This window comes from Leptodactylus fuscus, chromosome 1, assembly GCF_031893055.1.
Source record: "Leptodactylus fuscus isolate aLepFus1 chromosome 1, aLepFus1.hap2, whole genome shotgun sequence".
NCBI lineage: Eukaryota > Metazoa > Chordata > Amphibia > Anura > Leptodactylidae > Leptodactylus > Leptodactylus fuscus.
Genome location: NC_134265.1, coordinates 342,553,461 through 342,566,648, shown reverse-complemented (window position 1 = coordinate 342,566,648; position 13,188 = coordinate 342,553,461).

Here is a 13,188-nt window from a genome sequence, read left to right as displayed (position 1 = left end):
TTTGAAATCGGAAAAAATCTGACCTCTTACCTCGGAAGGGTTCAGGTAAGCTGACTTTTGGCTCCAGAGGCCGACCCACAGGGGCGCTACTCACCTGCCTCTGTATGCCCTCCACCTGAGAGGCTGTGTGTTGAGCCAACTGCTGTAACTGAGATACGTCAGAAGCTTGGATGGCATCCATTCGTAGCTTGATCCCCTCCATCTCAGTGGAAATCTGCTGCACCGCCTGGTACAACTGTTTCAGGTCCGTCATAATGCAAACGAACCTTTCCTTTTTTTTTTTTTTTTTTTTACGGCTGAGTGTACTGTTATGTCAGTCCAGGTAGCTGCAACGGGGCTAAGGAATAGCAGTAGGGAATCTCGCCCTGCACTACTCCCACTAGCTATCCCGGTCCCTGCCTCACGGGTGGGGGTCGGCTGTACTCAGGCTAAGCCTGACCCCGACAGCTGCTCTCTCACTGATACCGTAGGCCTAGAGGGAAGTGGGAGAAGGAATGCCCTATAAGATCTCTAGGGACTGGAGACTAAAGGGGGTCACCCCTAACGAACAAGTGAAGCTGCTACTGACAGGGACTGACAAGGGTGTGCGCTGACTAACAACACAAGCAGCACACAGGAAACATGTGGGAAAGGATTCCCCCAAACCAATATGGGAAGGAACCTTACACTAGGAAACAAACACAGGGAAACTGAGTAGAAATCAAAGGATAAGGCAATTCACTCACACAGTCAATAACACACAGAGGGAGGATTGGTGAACACAGAAGGGAAAACACACAAACCAACTTGTTCACCCAAACCTCCCAAAAACCAACCACGGAACTTCCTCTATCCCAGATAACCACCTACTCCTCCTGCTAAGGCCTAGCTCTGTAAAAGCGACACTCAGCACAGAACCATGGGAGGCATGGGTATAAATACAGAGTAGAGACCACTCCTCCCAGGTGCAAATGGGAGGACAGACTAATCAACCAGGAAATAAAGCTGCCTACCAGCAGTGCGCGCGTGCAAGTCAGAAGGTGTGCACCAATACCCACGACAGGACAACCCCGCAGCGCCAGGATGCCACCCCAGACACCGCGCAGCCAAAAACTCCCCAGGTAAGAAAAATAGAAACCAATGAACCAAAATACTCCTAACAGGATCCTCCCCTCAAGGAGAAGACTCCGGATTCTCTAGGAGCATCCTTCTTCGGGAACTCCTTGTGGAATTTCTCCACGAGTCTGGGGGCTGACATATCCGACTCCAGAACCCTAGAATTATCCTCAGGACCGTATCCCTTCCATGCCACCAGATACCGTAGCATTTAACAATAGAAACAAAAGGAGAAACATACTCCACAGGGTCTTCCATTCGATTTATAGTTGCTAATTCATAGTGCTAGTTTGCTTGGTTAGTGGATTCTTGAAGATACAGACAAAAAGAGTGAAAAGGAAAGATAAAGGTTGCTCCCAGCTTGGAGCTCTGTATTGAGGCAGCCACTCAGTGCAGCGCCAGGAAGTAGAATGGGTTTTAAAGCAAACTGCCGGTGTCCGTATGTAGCCTGTCCATGGGGAAACCGTATTTTTTGCAAGGACACAAAGTCTGACTTTGTGTCCGTGCAAAAAAAACAGTTTCCCCGCGGAGAGGCTGCCTATGGATTCCAGCGGTTTGCTTTAAAACCCATTCAAATGAACGGGTTTGACTACTGACCGCCGGGAAACCGTCCCCTACGCAGTTTCTCTGGGAAATAGGACGGAGACCCAGCGGGTGCAAATGTGAACGCCTCATAACTTGTGTAACAGAGAATGACAAAATCACTGGAAGGCGAGAACAGCGGCCAAGGATACCAGTGCGTCCATAGACCTGTCTGTTTCATTGACCTGTATGTACGCCAAGGTCTGCAGAGGTCTTGTTTGTAGTTAGAGATGAGCGAACACTGTTCAGATCAGCCGATCCGAACAGCACGCACCCATAGAAATGAATGGAAACACCTGTGATGCCGGCCGGCTGCTGGCAAAGTCAGCGTCACAGGTGCTTCCATTCATTTCTATGGGAGCGTGCTGTTCGGATCGGCTGATCCGAACAGTGTTCGCTCATCTCTATTTGTAGTGCTTTTACTATTGTACTTTGATAGTCCTAAGGATCAGTGCGCACCGCTGTCGCTATTTAATGTAGTAAAAGTTTATCACTTTTCACATAAAAGCGATTATAGTTATTTACTCGATGAACGTCACTAGTTTTACATTGCAATAAAACGCTATCTGTATGTGTAGTCTTCATGCTGGCAGATCCAGTACAAAAACAAGGGACCATTTTAAAGACTTTTTGTCCTCATTGTATACTGCCATTGAAATCAATGTGGAATTAACAAAATGTGCAATATTCCTTGCCGGATTATAAAGAATTCTGGAGCACAAGGTTCAGGGTCAGTATCTGTATTCTTTTATATAACACAGACCTCGTATTCCATGCCTTACACTTTGTATTACGGTTCGCAAAAGTATATGGCGGTACGAATGAGGGTGTCCATCAATAGTATGGGGCCATAGGGACTCTTTCATATAGGCTTTATGCATAGGGCTGTGGAGTTGCAGTCGGGACCAATTTTGGGTGAAACTTGAGAGGGAAATAAATGAACAAGTTCCGACTCGAGCTACCGCATAAAATGATTCATATTTGTAATTATATTATAGAATTTTTAATAGTATATAATGAACTAGTAGAACCCCCGGCGGCTTCGCTCGCGGAAAATATGTTAAATTGTTTGCGAGGCGAATCCGCCTAAAAGAATGAGCATCTCTCTTCTTTTTCCGGGAGCCAGAACGAAACAGCTCCCGGAAAAAAGAACTGACCGGCTCCTATTGAAATCAATATGGATACGGCCTCAAAATCTTGACCAAAAAACCCCATGTGAACTTTCCGTTAGGCCAGGGCCACACGGACCAGAAACGCTGCGATTTTCGGCGTTTTATAGTACTTGCAAAGTGGATGGGATTCATGCGAATCCCATCTCCACTTTGCAGAAAAAAATCGCACTTCGGACACACTGTGATTTCCATTACGGTCGCGGTTTTGAAAATCGCAGCATGTCAATTATATCTACGGAAACGCCGGCTTCTTTCCCATTCATATAATTGTAACAGAAAGTCTGCGGAGGAAAACTCCATGAACTTTCTGTTCAAAACTCTGCGGGAAGAACTGCAATGCGTTCACACCGTGGTTGTGTCCGCAACGCTTTAGCGCTGCGTTTCTGCCCGTGCTTTAAAGTCATAGCAAATGCAAGACGGATTGGGAACTGCAGACACTTAAAATTGAAGGGCATGTCGCTTGGTAGCAACACCTGACACTGATAAGAGATATAATAGGAGGAATAGTAAATACAGAGCAGCACTCACACAGTATAAGGGCCCGTGCACACGGAGGATAATGACGCTGTATTTGGCGCTGAATTTTCAGAGCTGAGAAAAAAGCCTCCCATTGATTTCAGAGGTTTAGGCAAGATTTTTTTTCCACTCGCGTAATTTTCCACTAGCTGAAAAATCAGCGCCAAATACAGCACCCTTAGGGTGTATTCACACTACGGAACGCCAGCGTGTATCAGAGCCGTACACGCCGGCGTTACAGCAGGGCTGCCGTACACTTCCCATTCATTTCTATTTGAACCGGCATGCGAGCGCTCCCCATAGAAATGAATGGACTGCTTTTTTCCATTCATTTCTATGGGGAGCGCTCGCATGCCGGCTCCCATAGAAATGAATGGGAAGTGTCCGGCAGCCCTGCTGTAACGCCGGCGTGTACGGCTGTGATACACGCTGGCGTTCCGTAGTGTGAATGCAGCCTTAGGGTCCATTTTTTTGGCACTGATTTTGATGCTGAATCTGCGTCAGAATCCACGTGGAAAAAAACGCCTCCCCATAGAGTTCTATGGGTTCCACTCACTTTATTTCTCCGCGTGCGGAAAAAAAAGCTTCCTTCAGGCATATTCCACCTGCAAAAACAAATGCAGTCAATGGGAGGCGTAAAATCCAAGTCGCGGATTTGGGCGCGGAATTGGCAAAAACTGCACGGAAAACTCTAGTGCAGGAAATAAAACAAAGACAAAAAGACTCAAAAAATGCTCCAAAAACCTCTTCAAAAAACCATTTCTTAATTCCTGAAGCGGATTTTTTCCTCGCCAAAATCCTCGCCAAAAAAAACTCCGTTCTAGCAGAAAAAAAGAACCCATTGAAGTCAATGGGAGGCGCTTTTTTCAGCGCTGAAATTCCACACCAAATTCCTCCCCATTTTCCTCTGTGTGAATGGATCCTTACTATGACCTAAAGGAGCCGACATCTCAGCAATGAAAACCGCCTCACAGGCAGACTTGTGGAGTTGCCCATTGCAACCAATCAGAGCTTTCACTTTACCTCAGCAGCTTCAGTGATGAAATCTCTCTGTATAGTCAGCAATAATGACAATCTTACTATGAGGCAGTTTTCGCCTGACCAATATGGCTGCTCAGTAAGGCTGCTTGCACACTACAGGATTTTTCACAGGTCTCCGGGCCGTGGATTCTATATCTCCATAGACTTCTATGGAGCTTAAAAATTCACAGCTTTGTGCACAAAGAAGTCTATGCAACCACCAAATCCATGGCCCGGAGGCCTGTGAAAAATACTGTAGTGTGTAAGCAGCTACTAAGGATATCAGACATGGTTTATCAGTGCGTGCATGTATGTGTGTGGTCCGTGTATATGTATGTGTGTATCTGCGCGTATGATCCATGTGTATGTGCGTGTGCAATGCAAGTGTCCATACATGCAGTAGTCGTGCGTGCTCTGTTCATCCGTGTGTATTGTGTACATCCATCTGAGTGTGTTTGCATGTGTGGTCCTTGCGTGTGTGCGTGGTGTTCATGTCGTATTTATGGGGTCGTGTTGTGGTATTTGTGGGGTGGTGTTTGTGTTGTGTGTGTGTGTCTAGAGTGGTGTGTTGTTGTATTTGTGAGGTGTTGTGCTTGTGGGTTTGTGTATGCGTGTTGTCTGTGTGATGTTTATATGGTATTTGTGAAGTGTTGTGTGTGGTGTTGCGGCCCCTTTAGCAGAGACTCTTTGTCGCCGTCACTATAATCCGTCCCTGTCAGTCACAACTGTTGTTTTCCCCTCAGCACTTTCACTTTTCCTCATTATATGTATAGGGCCTAACTTCGGGGGCCCCAATCTCATGACGGGGGGACACTAACGAGATGTAACGTGTTCAGTATTCTGCTCCTGTGCGTGGAGAGGGGGCGTGCCAAATTTCACCTAAATCGGGCGAGAACTGTGTATTTGTATAGAGCAGACTACTACAGGATTTGAGTTTTATATACAGTATATATAGATTATATACATAGTTTGTTACTTATTTACTTTCATAGCAAATCATTCACTTTATAATGCATTAAAGGATTTGTACAGATTGTTTCTGACTGACCATGGCTGTCGGCCATTTATAAAGGCGCTGTTGTCAGTCTGTGATAAAATAGGAGTTGCAGTCCATGTTTTGTCCTGCCAACTCCACAGCCCTGAATGACTGGTACCCAATGGATTTCCATCACAGTGCTGCATGCTGTTCTATTGTCATGGCATGTACAGAAGTCAGAAGACTTTAATAGCCCGGCCTGGGTTCATACCACCCTGCTACACCCATTGTCTGAAAAGCAGTAGCAGGGGCACAAGAGCTGAGATGTGCCAATAATGTGCCATGTTCAGATGCATTTTTGGCCATTTTCTTGGTGCATCGCAAATAGTAAATCTGAGTCAGTGCATTAATATCAAAGACTTCTGACACTCTCTAAACCATTGGTGCCCGGGAGGAGAGATGAGACTCATGCAGCATCTGGGGTATCCTATTAGGGTGTACTGAGGCTAACAGGCAAGTTGCCCCAAAGTTGAATTATTCATTTGCTTGAGGGCAAAATCTTATTTATAATAATAGGAGCTCTGCATTATTTGTAGTGTAATAGAAAGAAGTAGTTCTACAGATGTATTCATAGATTGTAAGCCCTGTATCCCACTGTGCCAGCTGGCCACTGCTACTATTGTACTTGTTTTGTATATTCTGTGTATTGTATGGAAACCCTCTTATGCACCATGGAATGAATATAATGTACAGTACCATGGAATTTATATAATAATGTACAGCACCATAGAATTAATATAATAATGTACAACACCATGGAATTAATATAATAATGTACAGAGCACCATGGAGTTAATATAATAATGTACAGCGCCATGGAATTAATATAGTAATGTACAGCACCATGGAATTAATATAATAATGTACAGCACCATGGTATTAATATAGTAATGTACAGCACCATGGAATTAAGATAATAATGTACAGCACCATGGAATTAATATAATAATGTACAGCACCATGTAATTAATATAATAATGTACAGCACCATGGAATTAATATAATAATGTACAGCACCATGGTATTAATATAGTAATGTACAGCACCATGGAATTAAGATAATAATGTACAGCACCATGGAATTAATATAGTAATGTACAGCACCATGGAATTAAGATAATAATGTACAGCACCATGGAATTAATATAATAATGTACAGCACCATGGAATTAATATAATAATGTACAGCACCATGGAATTAATATAATAATGTACAGCACCATAGAATTAATATAATAATGTACAGCACCATGGAATTAATATAATAATGTACAGCACCATGGAATTAATATAATAATGTACAGCACCATGGAATTAATATAGTAATGTACAGCACCATGGAATTAATATAATAATGTACAGCACCATGGAATTAATATAGTAATGTACAGCACCATGGAATTAATATAGTAATGTACAGCACCATGGAATTAATATAATAGTGTACAGCACCATGGAATTAATATAATAATGTACAGCACCATGGAATTAATATAGTAATGTACAGCACCATGGAATTAATATAATAATGTACAGCACCATGTAATTAATATAATAATGTACAGCACCATGGAATGAATGGTGCCTTAAAAATCAGTAATAATTATACCTGTATAATGTATAAGCCTGAGTGCATTAAAAGCAATATGTTTATGTGCCACTAGGGGACATCATAGTCTAAATAACTCAGAGTCATGTCTAATGAGTATATTGATGATCGGTAGATATTTGTGAGCACTGACACAAGAAAGTGTATAAGTAGAAGACGTTAAACTACTTCATTTTCATTTTTATCTGTATATACATATATATATATATATATATATATATATATATATATATATATATATATATGTATATGGGGGTAGTTTAGGATCAAAGGTAAGCAGTTTTCCTGGATTTACAGAGGTGTTGGTGGCGCTGGGTGCCAAATAAATATCAGATCAGGTAAATGCAATCCAAATTAAATGGCTTTATTCAGATTATACAGGAACAAAAATAATAACCAACCTAGCCCACACACAGGGCAATACCTCACTACTTGAACCCTGTCTATTCTACCAAGGGCAAGATACTCTGAAGTTTCTTCTCACCAGTCTGGGTCAAAGTCATTTCTGGAATCCAGTCCTCTTGGGACAGACCTCCTGTCTGTCTCTAACTGGTCCAAGGTCCACCTGCGCCTACAGGTCACCAGCAACACTCCCTCTCTGGAGTTCGGCTCCTTTTAGATACCAGTCTTCTTGGGACAGACCTCCTGTCTGTCTCCAATTGGTCCAGTCCACCTACTGTGTGCAATCCCTCTGGAGTTGAGCCCCTCGCTCTCTGGGGGCCTGGACTGTCGGCCCGCACACAGGATTGTAAAAATCACGGTCGTGTGTACGGTCCCATAGAAAAGAATAGGTCAGTGTGCTATCCGTGAAATACACGGCCAGCACACTGACCCACACCACAGTCATCTGCAACTGACTGTGTCTACTAAAGGTCATGGCAAGGTCAAAATTTTTCCATAGGTTTTAATATTCTACAGTACTTCATAAAATGAAGACCATTTGGAGTAAGTTCACAAAGAGTGTTTTGCAGTCAGAATTAACCTAAAAAAAATCCAAACTCCCATTTTCCCATTGCACCTCTTTAAAGGATTGTCTGGTCCTAATTTTTTTTACTGGCCACTTCAATGGTTCTCCTCATACAGTGGCCTCTTCACTGGTACCCCATACTGTAGGGGACCAGTGATGGAGCCATTATATCGTGCGGGAGCAGTGCAGGGGGCTAATATCCTGGGTGTGGGGCATTAGGGGAGAATATTAAGGGGATTGTCCGGTCTTAATTTTTTTTTTGTCCTATGGCCTTTTATGGCCATAAGAACCTAATTGGTAAAGGGGGGGCGACACATGGACCCATCAGTTGTATGGAGCTACATCTGGTACCTGTGCTGTACATGATATGGGACCGGAAGCAGAAAGATCTGTCCACTGTTTAGCGGCCTAGTGCAGTGATGGCACCCGGCTCCCATACAGTGGACAGAGCGTTCTCCTTCCAGCCCTGTACAGCTAATAGGTCCAGGGGCCGTGTGTTGGCCTCATATATATTTATGGCCTATCCTGAGGGGAGGGATGTAAGTATCTGCCAGACACCTCCGGTAGCAACTTATCTTCCCTTGAAATAAAAGGATGGGGGGTGTTGAAATTCAATATGTCTGATCTTGCTTTTCCACAACATCATCTGTCGGGGGATATTTGGAAGGTCTCATACACATATATCATAGTCAGCCAGATCTTGCAAAGATCTATAGGTCTGGCTAACTTTTCCTAAGTCGTGTGTTGGGTCTATATGAGTTGTTATGCCATCCAGACAAGTCAGTGACTAGAGATGAAGAGAATTCCAGGATCCTGGGCATTTATCGTCTTATGGTCCGTGAGATCAGATATACTTAGGTCTGATGGACTTGTTTGGTCAGCGAGTACGATGATATACAAGGTGTAATATTCCAGAAAAACAAGGAGACATGATCCCTAATGAGAATGACAACATGATGATTTATTGTCATAGCATCTATAAATACACAGCTTATATACATGACATATACACAATTATGTTCAGTAAGCAAATCCATGTACACTATCTACAGGTTGGCTCATAAAAACAGGAAGCCATAACAGTGACGTGAGGTAGATAAGTATGCATAGTCATGTGACTTACTTCGCTTAGGTCCGCGGTACAAAGTACAATAACCATTACATAGAAATCATGAGTAATATCATTTATCATTAACTATTCCACTCCAGGGATCCAGAAACTCCAAAGATAGCCTGAGCACTATAGAGAGTAATGGGCATGGCTTACATGTTAAAGGGGCTTTGCCTTGTCACCGTTTTTGGCTATATCCATAGAAAGTGCCATAAATGCCAGTCCCATTTCTTGTACCCCTTCTATCTTGAGAACAGGGCCCTGGTCACAGTCGCAAGTACTGCAAATGAGACAACCACTGAGCCACAAGTCGCCCCATTCACTTGTACAGAACGTCTGAAAATAACCAAAAATAACCTTTGCCCAGTCGAAAGCAACTAGATGCTTGGGAGGGGGGCACGGTTCTTATTGGCTCCTTATCAGCCATAGGTATTACATTTTGCAAAATCAGCCAACTTTTTCCTAACATCAGATGTTGTGGGACGGGATTGTGTTGGGGAGATAAGCCACTTCCAAGTCTGCTTATGTATGGGGTGGTTGGGAGATTTAGGGCCCACTTACATAATCAACCTGAATCTGCCTCTATTGTTTTCAATGGGAATCAGAAACCGAAGCAGAACGCTGAAAAAATAGTAAGCGTCCTGCTTGATCTCGCTGCGTCAGCCGCAACATCTGTTACTTCTCAGACGGAAGAAAAAGTCTTGACCATAATTTTATCTTCAGTCTAATGCAATAGCGAACACGATGGTAGAAAGCTTCTGCATTGTTTGTAACATTACTGGGAATCATGACAGATGTAGATAGAAGATGTTAGAAGTTTTTCAGTCCGTTTTTCGGATCCTGTGACAGATCAGAGCAACGTTCTGAAAGTAAGATGATGTGAACATAACTTAAAGGGGCTCTACCATCGGGAAACGTCATTTTTAACTGAGCACATCCTTGCATAGGCTTTAGAAAGTTTATTCCACACCTACCGTTTGTATGTAAATCGCCTCAGTAATTTTTGAATAAGTCCATTTTTATCCATATGCTAATTAGCCTCCAGCGTCCACAGGAAGACTAAGCGAGTACCGAACTGCTGTGTGCTGTGTATGAGAGCAGGGAAGGCTGATGAGTAAGGGCTCGTTCACATCTGCGCCCGGTCTCCGTTCTGCAGGTTTCTGTTTCCTGCACAAAACCGAGCAAGAGACGGAAACCTGCAGGACTCTTTCATACCTATTCATTTGAATGGGTTTGAAAGACGTCCGGCTGTGAGCGCTGGTGAGCGTTTTTTTAAAATCAGACACAGAGTCGGACATGCAGTACTCTGTGTCCAGTTTTAAAAGACTTTCGTGGCTGAGAGCATAAAACACCGCCGCTCATGGCCAGACCCGCTCTGACAGGAAACCACAGAACGGAGACCCAAACGCTAGTGTGAACCTAGCGTCAGCTGATTTTTGCATCTTGTGCTTTGGGATTTTTACAGACTCATTTTGGTGTCTGGTCTGCAGACTGGGTCAGTGGCTATGTGCACCACCGATATGCCTGATGGTAGTGCTACCTATGGTGGGAACATTCACATCCATTTTATATTGGCATCTCTGCACTTTCTGTGTTTTATCGCTCCTGTTAGGGAATGGTCCTTATTTTAGTTTTTTGCCTATATAGTTGAATATGGTTTTATTACAATCCATGGTTGCCCCATACCACAGGGCGCCAGGTAAGGAGCCCTCACGGGTTATCTAAATCAAGCAGGTCTTGGCACATAACAAAGGAGTGGTAACAATATAGGAGAAGACAACGCTTGTATGTGAGGTATGGTGTAATACGTGTGCGCTCTCATACACGCCTATCCTTTGGATATCCATTTCAAGAGTTAACAGCAGCCACTATCTAAGTTCAGTGTGATTTCTGCCCAAATGTTTGGCCCCATGTTATCAGTTCTAAGGAAAATCATGAATAGCATTCTGGAGTCTTGTGTCATAACAAGTCGTGCAAACTCAGCACTGCTACATCTGCGTGATGTAATGAGTGATAACTATAGGCAATAGCTGGCGACAACAATATAACATTTGATATATCTGCCATAGAACGTGACGCTGACAACCTGACAATATTTTGATCTGTCGTGTCCAGCAAATAGTTTTCGTGCTAAGCCATGAATTACCCATTGAATGTGGCATCACATGGTAGAACAGGTTCCTAGTACATGGCCTAATAGATCAGTCCAGGACTGACCTGTCTGAGGCCGGGGACCCGTGTGGTGTAAACACTGCAGTTTGCCTGCGGCAGAAAAACCCCCCACAGTGTTTTATAGTCACAGCAAAGTGGATGGGATTCTAGCGCAGCGGACGCCGCACTGCATGTCACTTATACCTATGGAAGTGCCAGCGGTTGCCCTATAGATATAATGGAAGCAGAAGGTCTGCAGAGGTTGCGGAAACACTGATTTTATTGTTTGATTTTTTTTCATTTTGCTGCTTTTTTTTTACCTAGTTGTAGCTACAGAAGGAATGGGAAATATCTAGAGAACATTTATACTTCTCCCTTCGGCTTAATCCACTTCTGGCTTTGGCTCAAAAACAAACAGCAGAATCTGCAACAAAAAATGTGGGGCCTTAGCCAAAAACTTTCTTGCAACTATTTATTTTAAGTCATTGAGGCTGACTTAAAGGGATTCTACCATCAAAAACCTTTTTTTCTGTGGATAAGACTTCGGAATGGCCTTTAGAAAGGCTATTCGTCTCTTACCTTTAGATGTGATCTCCGCCGCGCCGTTCCTTAGAAATACCGTTTTTTACTGGTATGTAAATTAGTTCTCTCACAGCGATGGGGGCGGGCCCCAGCACTGAAAATGCGATGAGGGCGTCCCCACTGCTGCCCGAGAACACGATCCTGCGACGCCTCTATCTTCAGCTGGATCCTCCCCTTCTTTCCTCGTCTTCCTCCTGTGTCACCTCCGACGCCTGCGCAGTTGGCTCTCCCTGTGAGACACTAGTAGAGTTGACTGCACATGCCGGCCTGTGGCCATAGTTCCGAAGCCGCAATTGCCCGCATGCACAGTCGGCTCTACTAGTGTCTCACTGGCAGAGCCAACTGCGCAGATGTCGGAGGTGACGCCGCCAAAGGCAGACGAGGAAAGAAGGGGAGGATCCAGCAGAAGATAGAGGTGTCGCAGGATCCTGTTCTCGAGCAGCAGTGGGGACGCCCCCATCGCATTTTCAGCGCTAGGGCCCGCCCCCATTGCTGCGAGAGAACTAACTAACATACTGGTAAAAACCCGTATTTCTAAGGAACGGCGTGGCGGAGATCACATCTAAAGGTAAGTGAAGAATGGCCTTTCTAAAGTCTATTCTGACATCTTATCCACAAATAAAGAGGTTTTAATGGTAGAATCCCTTTAAGGTTTTACAGGATATTTCTTTTTATATTAAGCTGGAGAAGGTGCAAGTGCATATTCACCTGTCCTTGGTACCTTGGTGTCTCCCAGTAAGGTCCAGTCCTGCTGTTCCGGTGTTTTCTTCCAGCAGATGTCCCTGAAGCACGTGACTACTGAGGTCTATCAGTATTGTAAGGAAAGGGACCGGGGGCGTCACAGTGTGGCCGGGACTTCCACCACAAATAAACATCGGAGCAGCAGGATCGGACTGTGCTGGGAGACACTGGAGCACCAGGACGGGTGAGTACTTTTTAAAAAATATAAATAAAAAAAATTATCCTGGACCACCTCTTTAAGTGTTTTTAAGCATTTTATGGTGATCTTTAATTGTGTTGTTTTTTTTTTAACATAAAACACACTTCAAAATGCTGAGGCCCAATGTCACGGGTTACTCAATAATATAATATGAAACCTTCTATATAAACAGCATTTTTGGGCATTTTTCACATTTCCTGTTGTTTTTGTATCTGATATCTTTTTCAAAATGTTCATGCTGTTTCAGGTATTTGTAGTTTTCATTATAGGAAAAGAAAATGAAAAAAGAAATTTGTAGGAAAAACTAAATGAGCAAAAAACACCATAAAAATGCAATACTGGGGTTTTTATGGGTTTTTTTTCATAAAGATAAAACACCAAGGAAAAGAGTGAAGGAAACCTAAAGC